This window comes from Carcharodon carcharias, chromosome 12 (genome assembly GCF_017639515.1).
Source record: "Carcharodon carcharias isolate sCarCar2 chromosome 12, sCarCar2.pri, whole genome shotgun sequence".
Taxonomy (NCBI): Eukaryota; Metazoa; Chordata; class Chondrichthyes; order Lamniformes; family Lamnidae; genus Carcharodon; species Carcharodon carcharias.
The window spans coordinates 54,665,669-54,689,195 of NC_054478.1; positions in this window are offsets into that span (position 1 = coordinate 54,665,669).

A 23,527-nucleotide genomic window follows, 5' to 3' on the forward strand; every position below is an offset into this window, starting at 1 on the left:
TTTTCTATTCTTACATTGAACTTAATTATGGTGCAGTCACAGCTTAAATATTCTCTTATTTTTAGGCTACTTACTTTGTGTCATTAACCAGTAACAGATGAAGCAGTACTTCCTTTTTGGAGTAACGACATACTGAAGGCAATCTTTGAGGCTGTCTTAGTTGGGGGGGAGACGGTCAATGGGTGGTGCGATCCCATGATCTGCCTGAAGAAGGTAACTAGAGGCCTTTGAGCCATTTTCATGGTTAGGCCTCACTTAAGTAGAGTTGGCAAACTAACCATACTGAATGAGCACTTATAGGCAGCTCATCAATTATTGCAGGGGGTTCGCAAAATCTGATGGATAAGCCCTGGAACCAAGGGAAAGTTCATCCTTAAAGGTTTGGACCAAGAAGGTCTGACGATGACTGGTAAGATTTTTGTTGCTCCTCCTTCTTGACAAAAATTCATCATCATCCTGTTTTTGGCCTTGCCTGAAATCATTTTAAGAAATACTGGTTTGGCTTTGTATTCTGTTTAATGCAAGGGTGTGGCGCTTGATGAGCCAGTGGGTCTTTTTCTGCTTGTATTTTGTATTTTTGTGTATTTGAATGCTGCCTTGGGCCATAGCCTCTGTTGGAGCATGCCTCTTTCGTTATTCCCCCCTTCAGCTGCAATTGTGTTTGATACTTCCCCCTGCTCAGAAACAAAAATAATGTATAGCCAGAAGCTCCATAAGAGTTCAGATTGCTCTACCATAACAGCAAACACTTCAAAAAATGACAAAATAATACTATGTAACATGACAAAGATGCCTCCCAAAATCTATCATTTTACCTGGGGGCAGATGAGGGCTCCTTTAAAGTCATTTCCTGACTTGTACTGCCTCTGGTCAGTGAGTAAAATCAGAAACTGGTGACAAGATGAACAGGAAGAAATTTGCTTTGGGAATTGTAACTGTGTCACCGGATCCCAATTTGCATTTATTAATGAAGTCCCCATGCATTTTTATACATGAGAACTCTAGCTGCCGATTTCAAGGTCTGCCCAAAAATTAGAATAGGCAAGGAACCAACAGTTTGGATTTCAGTAAACTCCTGGTCTTGGTCCTGGTACCGCCCTGCCTTTAGGATCAAATAAATGAACGTAACCTCTGCCACCACATAACTCCAGAGTGCAGGAAGAGATTTAACGACTGTACAACCTCAATGAGGTAAGTGAAGGTTCTATTCCCCATGCACATTCCTCTCAGAATAATGCAGACATGCTCACTTCTCTATCTTTCATGCCTTCTCAGTGTCATTTACCTGGGTGACAGGAAGACTGACCTATCTATGAAAGGAATAATGCATCATGTTAACTCTTAAGCACTGTGAGAACTCATCATTACCTACCACAATAGCTCTTGCTAGCCTCGAAGGAGTGGTGTTTAAAGGGACCCTACACCTGCAAGTCTGATAAGAATGGTATGCATGTGGACAAACTCTATTTCCTTGTTGTAAAAGTAATGATGGCGCACAACCAGCTTCATAACTGGAGGAGGAAAACAATTTTGGGATTTTTGATCATTTTTTAATGCAGGTGAACAAAATTAGAAATGAGTTAGGTTTACATGTTGTGTTTTAAAGCAAAGTAGGCTTTTTTTTTTAAAAGCTGCAAGCATTCAAGATGTGTATTAAAACCAGATGGGCCAATTTGAGAAACGTCATGATTCGCAGTCTACTTCAAACTGATTCAGTAAAGTTCAGTTGTCTCATTCCAGGCCCATCAGCCAGATGGCTGCCATTCATTTTGAGAGCAGCAGGAGATGCTTTCCTCCAACCCACACTCCAAAGGAGGAAAAAAGATAGCTGGATTTTATTGAACAGCCTGATGGCAAATCACTAGTGGGTCAGAAGTTAGCGCCATAGCCCCTGACTGGGAACAGAGAGAAAACAGATATAGGGGCACACAGGCCGATTTTGAAGAACACAATCCTTGAACTAGAACCGAAAGCTACCGGGAGTCTTTTTAGAACTTGGAAGTTGTCTGAAAGAAAGGTAACATGGTAAATAATCAAGTCAGCCCACGAAAGTAATAACATGTGGTCTATTATTTTTCCCATGTGTTCAAGGGGAAGTAAGATTGAGCTAATTAAGTGGAATTATCATTGGCTGATGATCTATTGAATTTTCTCAATGTCAGTTACTTCATTCACCAGCAGAGGGAGTTACATACAAGTTTCCTGACATAAGCAAATTTAAATATTTTGTTGCAGTTCTGATGTAATTTGCATGTAGAAACTGTAAAATTCACGCTCACACACAGACATATAAACACACATTGGGCTGAATGACTTCTTTCTATGCCGTAACTTTATGGGCCAGAATTTTACGCTGGTTGGGCGGGCGTGCACCCAACCTGACAGTGCGTGACAAGATATCAGGTGAGCGTCCCAATGTCCTCGCGCACTCGCACAATATTTTGCTCAGCAGGCACGTGTGGCAGTCGGAAACGCTCCCGACAACAATTAACTGGGCAATTAAGCCCATTAAGGAAGCAATTGAAAACAAATTTTAGATGGCCCGTCCACTTTTATGGTTGGTGGATGGGCCATTCGGCCAAGCGGCCTTTACATTTTCGCTGAAACCTCGAGTCAGGTCAGGATGAAATGTTCGGGGTGAAATGTAATAAAAATGTTATCTGGGGACTGATGTTTTTTTGAGTTCTGCAGTCAGGTGTTTGAATGTGCTGAATAGATGCAGTTTGATGCATTTTTTTCTTGTCATTTAATCTGTCCAGGTCTGCAGCTCCCTGAGGCAGCTCAGCAGCTGTCTGCCTTCAGGGAGCTCGCTAGAAGCACCCATGGCACCTTCACTTTTGTTGGCGCCCACCCTCTTCCTGCCCCCCCCCCCCCACCACCGCGCGCACCCCCACCCCCACCCCGGCCCCCGACGCCGGGCCGGCAGGCTGAGGCTTTCTCAGTGTGCGTTTCACGCTGGCTGCCCGTTAATTGGCCAGCCAGTGTGAAATTGTGTTCGGGGGCTGATCACAGGTGGAAGTGCATTTCATGTCCTCTTCTGGGCCCGCTGATCATGCATGCCCAACAAAAGCACGATTCAGGCCATGGTTCTATGGTTCAGGAGACTTCTTGAAATAAATCTTTAAAGACACTCTCTGGATGTCCATGTCCAGGACCTGCATAAAAATGCCCAAAAGAAGGGTAAGAAGCAAAATACCTGACAACATTGCTCACACACTACATCAGTCTGTTCTTGGCACTATTGTGTCCAGTTAGGTATCAGTTGTGCCCAGTGGGACCAAGTTAGCCAAGTCAGGCCCACGCGCAGTACAGGATTCTCTTATGAAAACCTCCAGTGCCTCCTCCAAGAGTTACATAACTGGGAACTCATGCTCATTTTTCAGCTTTCAGTATTGCACTGAAATGTCAGCCTAGATTCTGTAGCTTTTAGGCTATCTCATTAGTGCTAACCTTAGATGTGTACCAGAGTATATTAGAGTAAATTTAATGTGGTCAATTGGTACATACCCTTGAACTTTCCATTCTTGCAATCTTCCACCCTCATGCAATCTCCCATTCCTCTCCAAAACCCTTAAATGTGCTGTCCAAATCCCTTCCAAATTTGTGTCCATCTTTCCATGAACTCCATTTATGAATCCTTCCACTCGGGTTTCTAACTAGTCAGAGTAACAAAACTGCTCTTATCAAAGTCGCAGATGACATTCAATATGACTGCGAGAAAGGTAAACTATTCCTCCTTATTCTTCTCGAGATTTCTGCAGCCTTTGTAAGACTCTTGAACAGGGGGTTTCACTACCCTCTAAAGTTTGGACCCTGTTCTCTAGGGGCAGGATTTTCATGTCGTTGGGCAGGAGTGACGGGTGGTCCCAGGTGCGGCCGGGAAATGGTCCACTACCCACAATCAGCCCCTGACTGCAATTCCACGCTGGCTAGTCAATTAATGGGCAGCCAGCATGAAATGCTTACAGAAAGGCTCAGTGCTGCCAGTGTGGGTGTGGGAGGAGGGCGAGCGCTGATGTCTGCACAGGCATGGGGGAGTGCACACTGAAAGCTCCCTGAAGGCAGAGACCTGCCTCAGGGAGCTGAACAATTTTAAAATCAAAAATAAAGATTTTGAAAAATGTGAAAAAAATGTCTCCACATAGGATTCACTCACTTGAACATAATCATAACAAAATAAAATGTCAAAACATATATTTTTTTTTTAAATCATCCCGCCCGTGGACGAGGTTTCTTCAAAAATGCAAAGGCTGCCTGGCCAATTTGCTCATCAGCCAACCATAAGGTTGGATGGGCAGCGAAAAATCTCTCTCAATTAACACCTTAATGGCCCTAATAGGCCTCATAATTGTTGGCGGAAGTACTGCTGACTCTCGCGCGCACCCGCCTACTGAAATATCACGTGACTGTACAATGACTTCGGGACGCTTGCCTGATGTCATTGCATGCTATTTTATGCCCGATCCGGTCGGGCGCATGCCCACCCGCGGGACGTAAAATTCTGCCCTAGGTATCAATGGCACAAAACAAAATTTGGATACAATTTATGTGGTACACCTTTATTAAACAACTAAGCAACTGTACATAGTCACACTACCAGTTGCCTCTGCCACCACCTTCTCAAGGGCAATTAGGGATGGGCAAAAAAAGCCAGCCTAGCCAGCAATGCCCACATCCCATGAATGAATAAACAAAAGTTGGTTGGGCTGATGAACAATGTCCTACTCATCTTCCCATGACTGACCAAGTCACTCTCCTATGGCTGCAGCAGCAATGTCTTCATGGGCTCTGATTTTTATACCCTTTTCTGACTCTGGCCCCTTAACATATAAGGCAAAATCTTGAATCAGCTCATACAATTGGTCCTTGATACCTCAGCAATTCAGCCATGGCACTCCACAACTCCCCTCCCTCCACCCTCCACAAGACCACCTAACACATGGTCATTTCCTGTTCCCAACAGTGGGGAGGTCTCCAGCAATGGTTGTCTTTTGTCTATAATAGCTCCATTTAGATAAAGCAGGAAGAAAGTCATCTACACATTTCCAAGGAAGCCATTGTCTATAAAGGCTGTTACAGACAGAGTGTCTGTGGTGTAATTAGTCTGGGCCACCGCCTTAATGACATTTCCTGATTTGTCAGGGTCTGTATCCTTGGTCAGTTAAAACTGTCCTTATTTTTAAAAAGTCCAATGTGTGAGCTCCATCAACGATGCCTTCGGTCAAAATTCTTATCCTCTCGTCCTGATGTTCTCCGGGCTCAATGTTCCTACCACCCAATGAATTTTGCGCACAGAATCCACACCACAACCACTTACATTCTTCTAGAAGTACAAAAAAGCATCAAATCAATAGGAATAGGTAATGCAAACAATTCATAAGGTGCATAAACCATTTAGAGAATACATTAATTCCCTTACACCTGTGAAACAGTTGACTAGACCATCTTCCTCCAATACCTCTCCAATATCATTGAACTTGGTGGCAATGATCTCACCTGGTTCTATTCTTATCTCTCCAGTCACAACCAGAGAATCACATGCAATGCCCTCTCTTCCTGATCCTGCACTGTTACCTAGCTTTGTCCTCTCCTATTTCTCATCTACATTCTGCTTATGACATCAATATCTACATGTAAGCCGATGATACCCATCTTTACTTCACCACTACCTCTCTCAACCCACTCCACCAAATAGTCAAATCTAGAGATAACACAGTGATGGCTGAGAGTTTCAGCAGCAGAACGGCTGAGACAAGGGGCAGCTAGAGTCAGACAATGTTATGGGGGAGGAAATAGGCAGCCGGTGTGATGGCATGGATAATGGTTGAAATCTTACCTTGGGATCAAAATGATGCCAAAGTTGCGAACAGGTGTGTTTTAACCCTACACAATTGCCATGGACAGTGTGTCGGTAGCGAGGGAGTAAAGTTTCTAGTGGTGACCAAAGACAATGGCTTCAGTCTTCCCATATTTAATTAGAGGAACTTTCTGCTAAGCCAGTCCTGGCTGTCGGAAAAGCAGTCTGATAACTTCAAGAGAGTAGAGGTTTGAAAGAAGTGGTGAAGTAAAGCTGGGTGTCATCAGTATACATATGGAAGTTGATATGTTTTTGAATAATGGTGCCAAGGGGTAGGATATGGACAAGAAAAAGGAGGAGGCAAAGGTTAGATCCTTGGGGGTCACTAGGGGTAACTGTGTGGGAGTGGGAAGAGAAGTCATTGATGGCAATTCTCTGGTTGTAATCAGATAAATAATGATGAAACCAGGCAAATGGTGGAGAGATATTGTAACAGGATTATGTAAGCAACTATGTTAAAGGTTGCAGACAGGTCAAGATGGTTGAGGAGAGATAGTTTGCCTTTGTTGGAGTTGTTGTATGTTCAACAGTTTGTTCTATATTTTATATATCTGATTAACCTCAGAGCAATGCAGAAATGACACTAGTTCTAGGTCCATAACAGGTTTATTTACAGTGCTTTAAAATATCTCAGCAAACACAAGATTTCTATACACATGTTCACAGTTCAGCCTTTTCAGTTCTTTCTGGGAGCTCCTGTTTACTTTAGCTCTTATAACTTCACCCAGGCTTAATCAATCAAAAACATAGGTCAGTCAACAGACTAACATAACCATTGAACACTACATATTCCCCCTTTTAATTAAAAATCTTATTTTAAGTTAAATCATCCTAAATAACAAGTATGTATACATCAAGCCACTTCTTAGAGTTCAACTTGTCTGTTTCCTCTTAAGTAAAGAAATTATCAATGGTCTTTGAGATAGGAAGGTCTCTGAGGTCTACGATTAGATCCAGAAATTTGAGATTGTTATTCTGTGTGATCAACTTGACGAGACTAATGATCAACACCCTCATAGGAAAAGGAAATGTATCCTCATAATGACTATCCTCAAAGTATACTGGTCAGCGCCTCACGTTTCACTTTGTGCTATGAGCTTAGCATTGCTACTGAGCAACTATTTGATCTGCTTTGGAACTGATAGAGATGATGAAAGTTTGTGGTCATGATTTGGCAATTTGATGCAAACCCAAACTCCAACATCAAGTCGTGGTTCGCTTGTCAAAGTACGCTTCTCTATCTCTAGAGCTGTCTGCAATATTACGGCTAGCATAACAGCTACTCTGTTGCATGAACCTACAAGATATTTGACCTTAAAGTTACACTGATTAAAGATGATCTAACCATCTGTCGATGTTTAGAGGTTGATGACCAAATCCTGACATATCTGACAAGGTATTCAGTGCATGGTGATCGGTGCTAAAACTGAGCATTCTACCACATTCCAATGTTCACAAGCATAGATGCAGGCTAGTACTTCCCAATCTCTCGCATTTGAGTTTAGTTTCCAACAATGGACATGATGCATAAGCGATTGGTTGTTCACCTGCTTCATTGTGTTGTAAGAGGACAGCTCCAAATGCAGTTCCTGATGCATATGTTGTGACATATGCCTCTGCATGTAGGTTAAAATGTGTGAGGATGGATAGAGATGCTATCTTCACCTTTAACATTTCAAACACTGTGCAATTGTCCATTCCTATTGTTTATTTTTGCGCAGTAGCTTCTGAAGACATACAGCAATCTCGGCACTTAGAAACAAATTTGAGATAAAAGTGGGTAGTACTGATGAACTATGCCATCTTTATCACATTAAACATGGTCAGAAGCTTATGATGGCTTTGACATTGTTGTGTGTAGGCTTAATTCCAGCTGCTGTCACACTGTATCTCAGAAAGTCTATCTCACATGCAGCAAATATGCATTTGTCCTTCTTGAGTGTCAAATTGTGCTTTGCAAGTTGAGTGAGCACTGCTGATAATTATCGATCATGTTCTGCTTTGCCCCTTCCATGGACAACAACATCATGGAGTTGGTTGAACATCCCCTCAATATCTGACAAGACTGAAGAAATGATCTTCTAGAATGCGCTAGGTGCTGAAAATAGCCAACAGGGCATTCTGAAGTAGTGAAACAAACCTTCATGAGGAACAAAAGCTGTATTGGCTTTGCTTTGCTGGATGTATTTGAAGTAGCTCCACCACATATTGAGTTTTGGGAAGACTGTGGAGTCATGAAATGGTGCTGACCGTTCTTGGATTGTAGGAAGTGGATAGGTGTCTCGAACGATAGCTTTGTTGACCATCTTAAGGTCAACACACAGTCTAAATTTACCATTAATGCATTGTTGAATGAGTAAATTGATATCCACGGTGATGAGTTAATTATTTCAATGATGCCATCAGCTTCGAGTCATTTTAGCTCCTGTGACACTTTTACACAGGTTACAAACAGCAAACATCTCAATTTTGGTGAAAACATGGGAAATATTGAAAGAATCAATTCACAATATTCAACAAAAATATATTCCATTGTAAAACAAAAACTCAGCAAGAAAGATCCTTCCATGGCTTACTAAGAGGTTAAAAATATTATGGGCTGGATTTTACTGTCGGCGAGCAGGGGCAGGGCCCATTTGCCGATGTGTAAAATGACGCGCAGTGATGTCGGGCAGATCTCCCGATGTCACTGCGCCCATTTAAATTTTCAGGAAGGCGGGGGCGCAGTGAAGTCAGCTGCGCGCCCGCCGACCTGTCAATGGCCAATTGAGGCCATTGACAGGGTCAATTAAAGTAATTAGTGGACCTGCCCGTCCAACCTTAAGGTTGCCGGGCAGGCCAGGAGCCCCAGCACGAATTAGAAAAAGCATGAAACCTCCCCATGAGCGGGATGAGGTTTCATGTAGGGTTTTAAAAATTTTAATAAATTCTTTTGGAAATTATGAACATGTCCCAACTCATGTGTAACATTATCACATGAGGGGACATGTTAGGGAAATGTTATTTTTCTATTTTGAGCTTTTTAACATTTACAGCCGATCTCCCTGAGGCTGCACTTAGCCTTAAGGAGATGAGTGCACTCTTTCATGCACATGTGCGAAAGAGCACACTCCCAATTTTAGGCTTCACCCCTGCCTGCACAGGAAGCACATAGCACTTCCGTGCGGACGTCACACTGAGTGGGCCTTAATTGGCCCGGCCATGTAAAATGGCGCTGCGCCTCCAATCGGGGGTGCCGATCGGAAGCGTACCCACAAGCGCCCACACATCAACTTCCCCTCGGTTTGGGGGGCGAAATTCAGCCCTATTACTTTAAAAAGATGAGGTTTATAATGTTACAAAGCCTGATAGTAAGTCTGGGGATTGGGATTGTTTTAGAAATTAGCAAAGGACCATCAAAAGGTTGATAAAAAGGGAAAGAAATAGAATATCAGAGTTAACTAGCCAGAAATATAAAAACAGACTGTAAGAGCTTTTTACAAATATATGAAAAGGAAGAGAGTAGCTAAAGTGAACATTGGCCCCTTAGAAGCAGAGACAGGAGAAATTGTTACCCTCTGAATGAAGAAATTCCTCCTCATCTTAGTCCTAAATGGCCTACCTCTTATTCTGTGTCCCCTGGTTCTAGACCTCCCAGCCAGGGGAAACATTTTTTCTGCATCTACCCTGTTGAGCACTGTAAGAGTTTTATAAGTTTTGCTTGACAAATTTATTAGAGTGCTTTGAGGATGTAACTAGTTGGGTAGATAAAGAGAAACCAGCCAACACAGTATACTTGGATTTCCAAAAGGCATTTGTTAAGGTGCCACACAAGAAAGTTTGTACACAAGATAAAGTCTCATGGGGTTAGGGGTAATATGTTATCATGGATAAAGGATTGGATACCTGGCAGGGAGCAGAGGGAAGGGATAGATGGCACATTTTCACATTAGCAGGCTTTGACTAGTGGAGTGCAGCAAAGATCAATGTTGGTGCCTCAGATATTTATAATCCACATTAGTGACACACTCAACTTATCCATATCCATCTGCAAACTCATGTCTTCATCACAACATATTTTCCTACCTATCTTTGTGTTGTCTGAAAATTTAACTACCATGCCTTCGCACCCCTCATCTAAGTCATTGATGTAAATTGTAAAAAGTTGAGGCCCCAGCACAGGGACTCCGCTAGTCACATCCTGCAGTCAGACAAAGACATGCATACTTTCTCTTTCCTGCCAGCTAGCCAATCTTCTATCCAGGTTAATATGTTATCCTCTACATCAGCTTTTATTTTCCGCAGTAACCTTTGATTTGGCACCTTATCAAATGCCTTCTAGAAATCCAAGTGCAGTACGTCTACAGGGTCCCCTTTATCCACAGCACATGTTACTACTTCAAGACACCCTCTAATAAATCAGTTAAACATGATTTCCCTTTTGCAAAGCCATGCTGACTCCTCCCGATTACTTTGTGTTTTACTAAGCGCCCAGCTGTAACCTCTTTAATGATCAACTCTAACACCTTCCCCATTATAGACGTCAAGCTAACTAGCCAATAGTTTCCTGTTTTATGCCTCCGTCCCTTCTTGAATAGAGGGGTTATATTTGCTACTTTCCAGTCTGATGAAGCCTTTCCAGAATCTATGGAATTTTGGAAAATTAACACCAACACATCGACTACCTCATTAGCCACCTCTTTTAAGACCCTAGGATGAAGCCCACCAGGACCCGAAGACTTGTCAGCCCGTAGTTCCGTCAGTTTGCTCGGTACCGCTTCCTGAGTGATTGTAATTTCACCAAGTTCGTCTCGCCCTTCCAACTCCTGATTTATAGCTATGACTGGAATGACTTTTGTATCCTCTATAGTGAAGACAGAAGCAAAATATTTGTTTATTTCATCCGCCATTTCCTTATTATCTACTATTAACTCCCCACTGTCACTATCTAGAGGACCAACACACACTTTACCCACTTTTTTGGGAATTTTGACCTTGCTGTTCCAGCTAATACCCTCATAAATATGCACAGCTGATCATGCATTCAGCAGCAGGAAGGACCTCCGAGCGGCACTAATTAAAGAGATCATCAACTGCTTTCAGGTTGACCGCTAATTAATTTCTACTGACTTTATCTGTGTTTGCACAAGTGCTTGGTGGTTTTGCAAAGTTTTTTTAGGGCAGAATTTCACCCATGTCGGGCGGGCTCAGCGGGAGCGGGCGGAGACGGTCAGGAAGCCGACTTCCGCCCGCGGTCAGGGCCAGAAGGCAATTTCATGCTGGCGGGCCAATTAAGGCCCACCCAGCAGGAGTGGTCAGTGCTGCCTGTGCGGGCAGGGGTGGGGAGGTGGTCAGTGCGAGCCAAGCGAGCACTAACTTTGCACACTTGCACAAAGCTGCCTCAGGGTGATGAAGAGATATGAAAATTTTTTTTTTTTTAAAAAGTCATGAAACATGTCCCCTCATGTGACTCTGTCACATAAGCAGGGTCAGCTATTCATGAGAACCATAGAAACATAGAACACTATAGCACAGAAAATTAAAGTTTTTATTTTGTTTTTATTTGCTTTTGGAAACCTCATCCCGCCTGTGGACCAGGGTTTGAGAAAAAAGCGCAAAGGCTGCTTGGCGTTTTCGCCTTCCCACTAAATGTAATGTTGGATGTGCTGTGAAAAATTTCTTTTAATTAACTTTTTAATGGCCTTAATAAGCCTTTTAATTGTCGGCAGGTGCCGCTGACTTCGGCGTGCGCCCACCAATCGAAATATTGCACAAGTGCATGAAGATGTCGGGACGCTCGCCCAGCGTCATTGCGCATCATTTTACACTTGGTCGGGTCGAGCGCCGCCCCACCCACCATGCTAAAAATTTTACCCTTAAAGCTGGTGAAATCAACAGGGTATTGGTCTTGCATGTGGAGAAGGCATTGGTTTTTATTTCAATGGTTCTGGTCAAGAAACTCCCTCCCGGTCATGGCTGCTATAGTTATCATTCTCTTTGGGCTGCAACATGAGATGGAGATTGAACAGGCACAGCAAGTTGCTCACAGAGGGAGGAGGAGGGAGGGGCTCTCAGCAGGAAGTCTTATCCACCCAATGTCTTTAGGGAATAATCTTGTTGCCTCAGCCTAAGCCAGAAGGACTGTCTGTGCCAACTCTGTTCTTGCTGCTTGTGGAAATCTACCACTTTTGCAGGCAGACCTGCAACCTTTGAGGAAAGCATGGACAGCCAAACACTCTGAAGGTGGCCATGGCTCTGAATTTCTTTGCGTCAGGATCCTTCCAGGCTGGAATATTAAACATCTCCTGGTTTGCTGTCCACTGCTGCATAATGGATGCTCTTTATGCCAGTAAAGGTGAGTTCATTGCCTTCTCTGCAATGAGAGGGAAGGAGATGGACCATGCACATGGCTTTGCCAGGACAGCAGGTTTCCCCATTGCACTGGGTGCCATCCACTCCGCAAAGGTGGTTTTGTGGGCATTGCATCTAAAAGCTGAGATGTATCACAACTGCAAAGGTTACCATGTGCAGCTGGTGTGTGATCACACTGAGAACATCATGCAGGCAAATGCTTGCTACCTTGCAGCAGCCATGATGCTTTCCTACCATGCCAGTCAGCCGTTCTCTCAGTATTTAAGCCATCCTGTGGTTGCTGGGTGATAAGGTGTATTCACTTAACATCTGGCTCATGCACAACTCAATCACTCATGACCTGCAAGCATATTCTGCACATAAAACATCATAGAACAGACCACTGGGGTGCTCAAGCAATGGTTCTGCTTTCTGGACTGCTCAAGTGGAGCCTCATAATACTCATAGGGGCCCCTTGAGCACCGTGGAACAGCCACGGTGGCAGCAGTTTGAACTTGCATGACAACAAGTGAACTTGGATGACTTCGGCCTGAGCCTCCACTTCAGCTCTTAAACATTGGTGGCTTCTCCTTGTGCTGCAATGGAAGCTGAGACATCAGCCATCAGACCCTGCATCATGGTCCAGTCTGCAAGTACTGTAAAGGAACTAGCCGCCACTTCCATGCTAAAAAGAATGGAGCTGCAAGTTCTGTCCAAAGCCCTATGCAAAGTTGGTGCGGGATTCCTCCATGCTTCTAGACAGCAACAACAGACTTCCTGGCAAGCCGTTCAATGCACCAAGCATTTCATTGTACATGGCCATCAGTCTTTTTGCTATATGCTGCCTCATCAAGATCCTCATCCAAGTCTTTTGTAGCAGAACCTGTCTGCAACCTTGTCCTCTGGGGGGGAGTTACACCTGCTTATCCTTTCCCCCTGCCCTGACTGCAGGCCTGTCGTGCCTGTTGCCTCACCATGCGCAGATCCAGCCTTTATGCTATCCTGTAAATTCCATGCAGTGCCAATATCTGAGATGGTGGTTGGCAGTAAGAAATCACGTGACAGTGTTCCATCATCATTGGTGTCCTGTTCCTCCTGCACTTCATGTTTCTGCACCAGTGGTTGACCACGTGGCATTTCTTGGGAATCTGAATCTGAAAGGAAAAAGGAACAAGGGATAAAAAAATAAGTTAGATGTGAGAAGGTGAACTTTGTAAGTGTGCACTGTTATCTTCTATGGTTTCAACCCCACCACCGGCCATGGCCTCAGTGTGTTTGCACCAATGATTGTCAGCATCATCTCTTCCATGGTGTGGGGAAGTGGGGGATGGTGAGGGCATGCAGCCTTGCCTGTCATCTGCCAGTTAGGTGCCTGTGGTCATGTGCCAGTTTATACTGCAAGAGAGGAAGATGTGGTGCCATGAGTTTTGGGGATGTGCCTGTCATAGTTGAATTGCTGGCAATGTGAGCAAGCTGAGAGATGTGTGTGTGTGAGGTTTGCAGCAGTGTTGTTTGAGGGTGTGGTGGACAGAATGTTTGATATGAGTCGTGCTTCATATAGAATGCTGGTAGGTGAGTGAAAAGGGGTTGGTGAATGGACCTTGTGTGAGGCTTGTGGTTCACTTGTAAGGATAAAGAAGATGCACTCACAGACCTTGACCACTTGGATGATGTCATTAAACTCCTGTACTACATGCAGGTCCTTGGGACAAGACTCTTTGTGTCGATTGCAATGGCTTACGTTCTGATGAAGAGCCATATGGACTCGAAACATTAAATTTGTCTTGCTTTCCACAGATGCTGTCAGACCTGCTGATTATTTCCAACAATTTTTGTTTTTGTTTCTGCTCCTATTGCTTTCTCAGTGTTTCCATCCCCAAAAATGGGTGGTTTGTGTCAGTTGGGAGGTTAGATTGTTAAAAACCAGAATCCTGACCCCACTCCTCCTCCAAACCACTGACTTTCAGTTTTAATGGAGGTGGGACTTGAGGTGGGTGACCAAACCAGCCCAACAAGATGGGTTAGCACTTTAAAGATTATAAAGATGCTGAGCCTCAGTTATATTCACAATTTAAAATTCAACTGTGGACGGTCGGGTTCCCCTTGCCTCACATCCTGGGACTGCACCTTTCTTGGGGTCCAGACATCCGATCTCAGGATCACAACCTCCCCCCCTCAAATCAAGCCCCAACACCCCACTTATCTAATCCTGTGGCTTCCTCTAAACTGTCTGACTGCCTATCAGTCAGACTGGCTTTTGGACAGGGAACCCATCAGTGACATCACACACACTGTGGGGTTTTGTGGGGGAAGCACTGTCTTGGGGTTTGCAGTGCTCCACTGACCCTCTGCCATTCCGGACGGGTAGATAAGTGTTTGTCCGCAGGGTCTCCTGGCCCCTAGGAGCTCTATCCTCTTTCCACCTCCTGCAGCAAGACCTCCTGTAACACATTAGAGAACGCTGCAGCAGGCTTACTGACCTGTTGTACTATTTGCACTCTTCTTCCTACTCAGAGACTCTTCACCAGCCACTTCCAGCACCTGCTGTAAGCAGAGTGCACATCACTTTTAAGAGGCATGGGCAAGCTTTAAGTTGTGCTAGTCTCATATAAACTTGGGGCCCCCTGGGAAGGCATGCAGCCGCTCAGCAGCATTCTTAGCGCTGGGCTACACACTAATGATATCATTTAAATTAGCAGACAGCATGAAGTAGATTGCAACAAATGGACAAATGTGATTCCACTGCCTGTTTGTTCCAATTTGTCCTCCACCTTTTTTTAGGGTCAGACACACTGATGAGTCAGATCAGCCTATTCTTCAAAAAGTGTACTGGAACAATAAATAATGTCATCCTGACCTAATTTTCATTAACTATATTCAGGAGTCCTCCAAAATGTGTTTCTAATAGATAACAGACAGGAGACTTTGTTATGACTTCTGCAATGTTTTCCAGATTGTGATTATTTGATGTACAATGCCTGAGCAGTTGTTAAATTTTCACAATGAACAAACCATCTTCAAAATGGCTTTGAGACTGAAACAATAGAGTATTGTCTACTTTCAAACAATTGGATGAAGTAATTGGGCCATTTGCATACTGTCTGCTGCCTGAATAAAGTGCCTGTTATACCAGCGTAGCTGTGATATGAAGACAAAGAATTAAGCAATGGTAAAAGCAAAAAACTGCGGATGCTGGAAATCCAAAACAAAAATAAAAATACCTGGAAAAACTCAGCAGGTCTGATAGCATCTGTGGAGAGGAACACAGTTAACGCTTTGAGTCCGTATGGATCTTCAACAGAACTAAGTAAAAATAGAAAAGAGATGAAATATAAGCTGGTTTAAGGGGGGTGGGACAGGTAGAGCTGGATAGAGGGCCAGAGATAGGTGGAGATAGCCAAAAGATGTCATAGACAAAAGGACAAAGAGATGTTGAAGATGGTGATATTATCTAAGGAATATGTAATAGGTGACATTAAGGGTAGAAAGCAGGAAGAGCAAGGTACAGATAGCCCTAGTGGGGGTGGGGTGGGTGAAGGGATCGAAATAGGCTAACAGGTGGAGATAAAACAATGGATGGAAATACATTTAAAAATAATGGAAGTAGGTGGGAAAAGAAAAATCTATATAAATTATTGGAAAAAAGGGGATCAGAAAAGGGGTGGGGATGGAGGAGAGAGTTAATGATCTAAAATTGTTGAACTCAATATTCAGTCCGGAAGGCTGTAAAGTGCCTAGTCGGAAGATGAGGTGCTGTTCCTCCAGTTTGCGTTGAGCTTCACTGGAACAATGCAGCAAGCCAAGGACGGACATGTGGGCATGAGAGCAGGGTGGAGTGTTGAAATGGCAAGCGACAGGGAGGTCTGATAATGCTTGCGGACAGAACGAAGGTGTTCTGCAATGCGGTCACCCAGTCTGCATTTGGTCTCTCCAATGTAGAGGAAACCACATAGGGAGCAGTGAATGCAGTAGACTAAACTTAGGGAAGTGCAAGTGAAATGCTGCTTCACTTGAAAGGTGTGTTTGGGCCCTTAGACGGTGAGGAGAGGGGAAGTAAAGAGGCGGGTGTTGCACCTTCTGCGGTTCATGGGGAGGTGCTGTGGGAGGGGGTTGAGGTGCAGGGGGTGACAGAAAAATGGACCAGGGTGTCACGGAGGGAACCAACCCTGCGGAATGCCGCCAGGGGGGTGAAGGGAAGATGTGTTTGGTGGTGGCATCATGCTGGTGTTGGCGGAAATGGCGGAGGATGATCCTTTGAATGCGGAGGCTGGTGGGGTGATTAGTGAGGACAGGGGGGACCCTATCATGGCTCTGGGAGGGAGAGGAAAGTGTGAGGGCGGATGCGCAGGAGATGGGCCGGACACAATTGAGGGCCCTGTCAACCACCGTGGGTGGAAAACCTCGGTTAAGGAAGAAGGAAGACGTGTCAGAAAAACTGTTTTTGAAGGTAGCATCATCAGAACAGATGCGACGGAGGTGAAGGAACTGAGAGAATGGGATGGAATCCTTACAGGAAGCGGGGTGTGAGGAGCTGTAGTCGAGGTAGCTGTGCGAGTCAGTAGGCTTGTAATGGATATTGGTGGACAGTCTATCACCAGAAATTGAGACAGAGAGGTCAAGGAAGGGAAGGGAAGTGTCAGAGATGGACCATGTGAAAATGATGGAGGGGTGGAGATTGGAAGCAAAATTAATAAATTTTTCCAGGTCCAGACGAGAGCATGAAGCAGCACCGAAGCAATCATCGATGTACCAAAGAAAGAGTTGTGGGAAGGGGTCAGAGTAGGACTGGAACAAGGAATGTTCCACATACCCCATAAAGAGACAGGCGTAACTGGGGCCCATGCTGGTACCCATAGCCACACCTTTTATTTGGAGGAAGTGAGAGGAGTTTAAGGATAAATTGTTCAATGAGAGAACAAGTTCAGCCAGACAAGGAGAGTAGTGGTAGATGGGGATTGTTCGGGCCTCTGTTCAAGGAAGAAATGGAGAGCCATCAGACCATCCCAGTGGGGGATGGAGGTGTAGAGGGATTGGACATCCATGGTGAAGAGGAGGTGGTTAGGGCCAGGGAACTGGAAATTGTTCATATGATGTAGGGTGGCAGAGGAATCACGGATGTAGGTGGGAAGGGACTGGACAACGGGAGAGAGAATGGAGTCAAGATAGCAAGAAATGAGTTCCATGGGGCAGGAACAGACTGACATGATTGGAGTGCCGGGACAGTCCTGTTTGTGGATTTTGGGTAGGAGGTAGAAGCGGGCCGTCCGATGTTGGGAGACTATGAGGTTGGAAGCTGTGGAAGGAAGATCTCCAGAGGAAATCAGGTCACTAACAGTCCTGGAAACAATGGCTTGATGTTCAGTGGTGGGGTCATGGTCCAGGTGGAAGTACGAGGAAGTGTCTGCGAGTTGACACTCAGCCTCTGCGAGGTAGAGGTCCGTGCACCAGACAACAACAGCACCACCCTTGTCAGCAGGTTTTATGATAATGTCAGGGTTGGACCTGGGAGAACAGAGTGCAGCAAGTTCAGAGAGAGACAGGTTAGACTGGGTGAGAGGAGCAAAGAAATTGAGATGACTAATGTCACGCCGGCAGTTCTCAATGAAAAGTACAAGAGAAGGTAAGAATCTAGAGTGAGGGGTCCAGGTAGAGGGAGAATATTGGAGGCGGGTAAAAGGATCCGTTGAATGAGGAAAGGACTCCTGCCCAAAGAAGAGAGCATGGAGACGAAGGTGGCGGAAGAAGAGTTCAGCATCGTGCCGAGACCAAAATTCATTGAGCTGAGGGCGCAAGGGTACGAAACTAAGTCCTTTGCTGAGCACTGAATGTTCAGCATTGGAGAGGGGAAGGTCAGGGGGTATGATGAATATACGGCTGGGACTGGGATTGGAAGACAGGATGGGGACAGAGGGACAGGCAGGGGTGGAGGGTCCTGGATGGACGTTGGTGTCAATGAGTTGTTGGAGCTTGTGTTCCTTTGCAACTGAAAGAAAGAGACAAAGTTTCTTGTTGAGGCGTCAGATGAGACGAAGAATAAAATGAAAGTGGAGGCACGTACAGCTGAGAAATAGGGTGCGTCGGTGCTGCTGGAGGGAGAGGTCGAGTGTGTTCATATGGCAGCGCAGGGCACTGAGTGTGGATTTCAGAATGCGACAAGAACAGCAGTCCGAAGAGCGTTGTATGTCCCGGAGATACCTGTAATCCTGGGTGGGTTCGAAACATGAGGGATGGAACTTCAATTGAAATCCACGTGGGGATGGGGACAGTCGCTGAGGAAGGAAATATGGCTGTGAAAGCGGGTTTTAGTAAACACCATGTCAAACACCAGGAGAGAAATGGAAAGCAATGAAGGTGAACAAGGCAAAAGAGAGAGACGGAAATCCTGTCTGAGAGAAGAGCAATACTTCTTCAAAGTAGGCATTCCTTGAAGAGAAGTGGCAGTCAATTAAACACTAAGATAATAGCAAAAAACTGCAGATGCTGGAAATCCAAAACAAAAATAAAAATACCTGGAAAAGCTCAGTAGGTCTGACAGCATCTGTGGAGAGAAACACAGTTAACGTTTCCAAACCATATGACTCTTCAACAGAACTAAGGAAAAATTGAAAAGAGGTGAAATATAAGCTGGCTTAAGGGGGGTAGGACATGTAGAGCTGGATAGAGGGCCAGAGATAGGTGGAGATAGCCAAAAGGTGTCATAGACAAAAGGACAAAGAGGTGTTGAAGGTGTTGATATTATCTAAGGAATGTGCTAATAGGTGACATTAAGGGTAGAAAGCAGTACGAGCAAGGTACAGATAGCCCTAGTGGGGGTGGGGTGTGTGAAGGGATCGAAATAGGCTAAAAGGTGGAGATAAAACAAAGGATGGAAATACATTTAAAAATAATGGAAATAGGTGGGAAAAGAAAACCTATATAAATTATTGGAAAAAAGGGGGATCGGAAAGGGGGTGGGGATGGAGGAGAGAGTTCATGATCTAAAATTGTTGAACTCAATATTCAGTCCAGAAGGCTATAAAGTGCCTAGTCGGAAGATGAGGTGCTGTTCCTCCAGTTTGCGTTGAACTTCACTGGAACAATGCAGCAGGCCAAGGAATTAAGCAATAGTGCCTGATTCACACTTACTGGCTATGTTATTTCTTTCCAGATAATGTTTGATATCTGATTTCATTTTATTGAGGTGCGTCTGATACAAATGATATATGTCCAGTTCGCACTCCATTGTGTTGAATCAAAGCTATTCTTCTAAGCCCGTTGAAGATGATAAATGCTGAGAAATAGTGGTTTCACAGTTGCATATGAGTTTGTATCCTAGAAACATTAGGACTAAACATTTGATTGGGTTTGAATCCCAGACACAGGGATTATGATTTGTGACTGCCCCACGCCAGAACAAGATGATAGAGGCAGCATGCACATTTCTTGCTGCGCACCACAATTATTGTGGCATGTAGGTAGCGCTAAATACACTGTTGAGTGGCTGTATCTTTAGCAGGGAGCCCAGGTGTATGTGTTACTAGCAGGGGTTACAGCTAGTTTGCACTGCTTAAAGCCCAACCTGCAACTATTAAAGGGGATTGCATTCTGGCTGCAACAGTTGTTGGAGCTGCATCTGTGGAGACAGAAACAGAGTTAGTGTTTCAAGTCCAGTATGACTCTTCTTTGGTACTGGTTTGTATATTCCTATCTTGTAAACCTTCTTAAATCCCATTCCATCCTCATCCCACGATCCAGAAATACGAACTGCAAATGGTGCGATGACATACCTCTGGCTGTTCACCCATTCTCATCCCAATCCTCCTCTTCTGTATTTCTGCTTTCTGACACCCAAGAACTGCCACCTGGCCAGGCAGTGGTGCCCAACAATGAAGGCAGAGAAGAAGCGCACACACCTGGCACTGACAGTCCACCAGCTCAGATACTGGCACTGCATCAAAAGTAGAAGGTATGATAGAGGCATGAGCAGTACATGGTGAGTCACTTGGCATGAGTGGGGCACAGCCAGGTCAAGGGGTAAGGATAACCAATGTTCCAGCTCACTGAATGTCGCAGAGGAGTTCTGCTGCAGAGGACAAAGGTAAGGATTTTGATGGGGTATAGCATTTCCCTGTGCATGCTCATCCTTGGCCTCACTGCTGGACTCATCATGTGCAGCCGCGGCCAAATCGTCTACGTCTTCATCATCCACAGTGTCGGCCCTTTCCAGCGCAAGATTGAGGAGAGCGCAGCATGCAACCACTATCAGTGACACACGATCTGGGGGGTACTGGAGTGCATCCCCTGAGCGGTCTAGGCATCGGAAGCGCCTCTTGAGAAAACCAATGGCTCTATCCACCTTAGCCCTTATGGAGGCGTGGCTCCTATAGTACTGCTGCTCAGCTTCTGTTCTTGGATGGCAGAGAGGTGTCATGAGCCACCTTCTGAGGGGATAGCTCTTGTCACCCGGCAGCTATCCATCCAGCTGGGCTGGAGAACTGAAGAGCCCTGCCACCTGGGAGTGTCTCAGGATGTAGGTGTTGTGGGAGCTGCCTGGGTACCTTGCACAGACTTGAAGAATCAGCATCCTGTGATCACACACTATCTGCACGTTCATGGAGTGGAAGCCATTCCATTGATGAAGGCACCGGACTCATCTGCTGGTGCTTTGATGGCCACATGTGTGCAGTCTATAGCACCCTGGACGCGGGGGAACCCAGCAATGGCCACGAAGCCTCTGGCTCGCTGTGTCTGGCTTGCCTGGTCCCAACGGAAGTGGATGAATGTCAATGCCTCCCTGAAAAGAGCTTCTGTAACCTGGCTTGACACAAGTGTGGACAGCTAATTGGGAGACACCGCAAAGATCACCCACTGACCTCTGGAAGGAGCCAGAGGCATAGAAGTTGAGGGCAGTTGTGACCTGTAGAGCTACTGGCATGGGGTGTCCACCCACACAGTTCGAGGAGATCTCAGGCCCACCCCTGCACGCCAACATAAAAATTCTGGTCCAGGTTGCCATGAACGTGGAACATGCTCCCCTGAGTATTGTAGGGCTCCCTGCACAATCCAGGTTGCAAAACACTGAGAACACTGATGCAGCAAGACCTAGACAATATTCAAGCTTGGGCTGATAAGTGGCAAGTAACGTTTATGACACCCAAGTCCCAGGCAATGACCATCTCTAACAAGAGAGAATCCAACCATCTCACCTTGATATACAATAGCATTACCATCAATTAATTCTCCACTATCAATATCCTGGGGGTCACCATTGACCCGAAAATGAACTGGCCAATCATATAAATACAAGAGCAGGTCAGAGGCCGGGAATTCTGCAACTCATAACTCCCTCTTGTTTCCCCATGGCCTGTTCACAAGACACAAGTCAGGAGTGTAATGGATACTCTCCACTTGTGGCCAGTTAAGTGCAGCCCTAAAAGGACTCAAGAAGTTCAGCACGATAGTAACTGAAGGTATAGCCTCCCCGCTGTCTGTCAGGGTTCACGTAATTTTTGTGAGACTGCGACCAAAGAGCCCTAAGTGTGGGCAATCCAGGGGGTGGGGCTTCCTGATAAGAATCCTGATCGAGCAGGTGGCATCTGAAAAGCTCATAGAGTCATAGAGGTCTACAGCACAGAAAAAGGCCCTTCGGCCCATTGAGTCTGCGCCGGTCAAACAAGTACCTAACTATTCTAATCCCATTTTCCAGCACTAGGCCCATAGCCGTGTATGCCATGGCATCGCAAGTGCACATCCAAATACTTCTTAAATGTTATGAGGGTTTCTGCCTCTACCACCCTTTCAGGCAGTGGGTTCCAGATTCCCACCACCCTCTGGGTGAAAAAATTCTCCCTCACATCCCCTCTAAACCTCCTGCCCCTTACCTTAAATCTATGCCCCCTGATTATTGACCCCTCCACCAAGGGGAAAGGTTCCTTCCTGTCTACCCTATCTATGCCCCTCATAATTTTATACACCTCAATCATGTTCCCCCTTAATCTCCTCTGCTCCAAGGAAAATAACCCCTGTCTATCCAATCTCTTCTCATAATTAAAACTCTCCAGCCCAAGCAACATCCTGGTAAATCTCCTCTGCACTCTCTTCAGTGCAATCACATCCTTCCTATAATGCAGTTTCCAGAACTGCATGCAATACTCTAGCTGTGGCCTAACCAGCGTTTTATACAGTTCCAGCATAACCTCCCTGCTCTTATATTCTATGCCTTCGCTAATAAAGACAAGTGTCCCATATGCCTTCTTAACCACCTCATCTACCTGTCCTGCTACCTTACATGCACACCCACGTCCCTCTGATCCTCGGTACTTCCCAAGGTCCTACCATTCATTGTGTATTCCCATGCCTTGTTTGTCCTGCCCAAGTGCATCATCTAACATTTATCCAGATTAAATTCTATTTGCCACTGATCAGCCCATCTGACCAGCCCATCTATAACCTCCTGTAATCTAAGGCTATCCTTCTCACTATTTATCATCCCACCAATTTTCGTGTCATCCATGAACTTACTGATCAACCCTCCTACATTCAAGTCTAAATTGTTTATATATACTACAAACATCAAGGGACTCAACACCAATCCCTGTGGAACCCCACTGGACACTGGCATCTAGTCATAAAAACATCCCTCGACCATCACCCTCTGCTTTCTGCCACTCAGCCAATTCTGGATCAGATTTACCAAATTGCCATGGATCCCATGGGCTTTTATTACCTTCATTATCAGTCTCCCATGCGGGACCTTATCAAAAGCCTTGCTGAAGTCCAAGTAGCCTATGTCAAATGCATTGCCCTCATCTATACACCTGGTTACCTCTTCGAAAAATTCAATCAAATTAGTCAGATCTGACTTCCCCTTAACAAAACCATGCTGACTGTCCTTGATTAATCCCTACCTCTCCAAATGTAGATTAATTCTGTCCCTCAGAATTGCTTCCAATAGTTTCCCCATGACTGAGGTTAGACTGACTGGCCTGTAGTTCCCTGTCTTATCCCTTCCTCCCTACTTGAATAACGGTACCTCCCATCCTCTGACACCTCTCCTGTGACCAAAGAGGTATTGAAAATATTGCCAGCGCCCCTGCTATCTCCTCCCTTGCCTCACTCAACAGCCTGGGATACATTTCATCCGGGCCTGGAGATTTATCTACTTTTAAATCTGTCCGACCACTTAGAACCTCTTCTCTTTCTATGCTAATTCCTTTTATTATATCACCATCCTTCTGCCTGAGTTCAATACCCACGCCATCCCTCTCACTTGTGAAAACCAACTCAAAGCATCCATTTAGAACCCTACCTACATTTTCCGTCTCCACACACAAATTACCACAATGGTCCTTAATGGGTCCT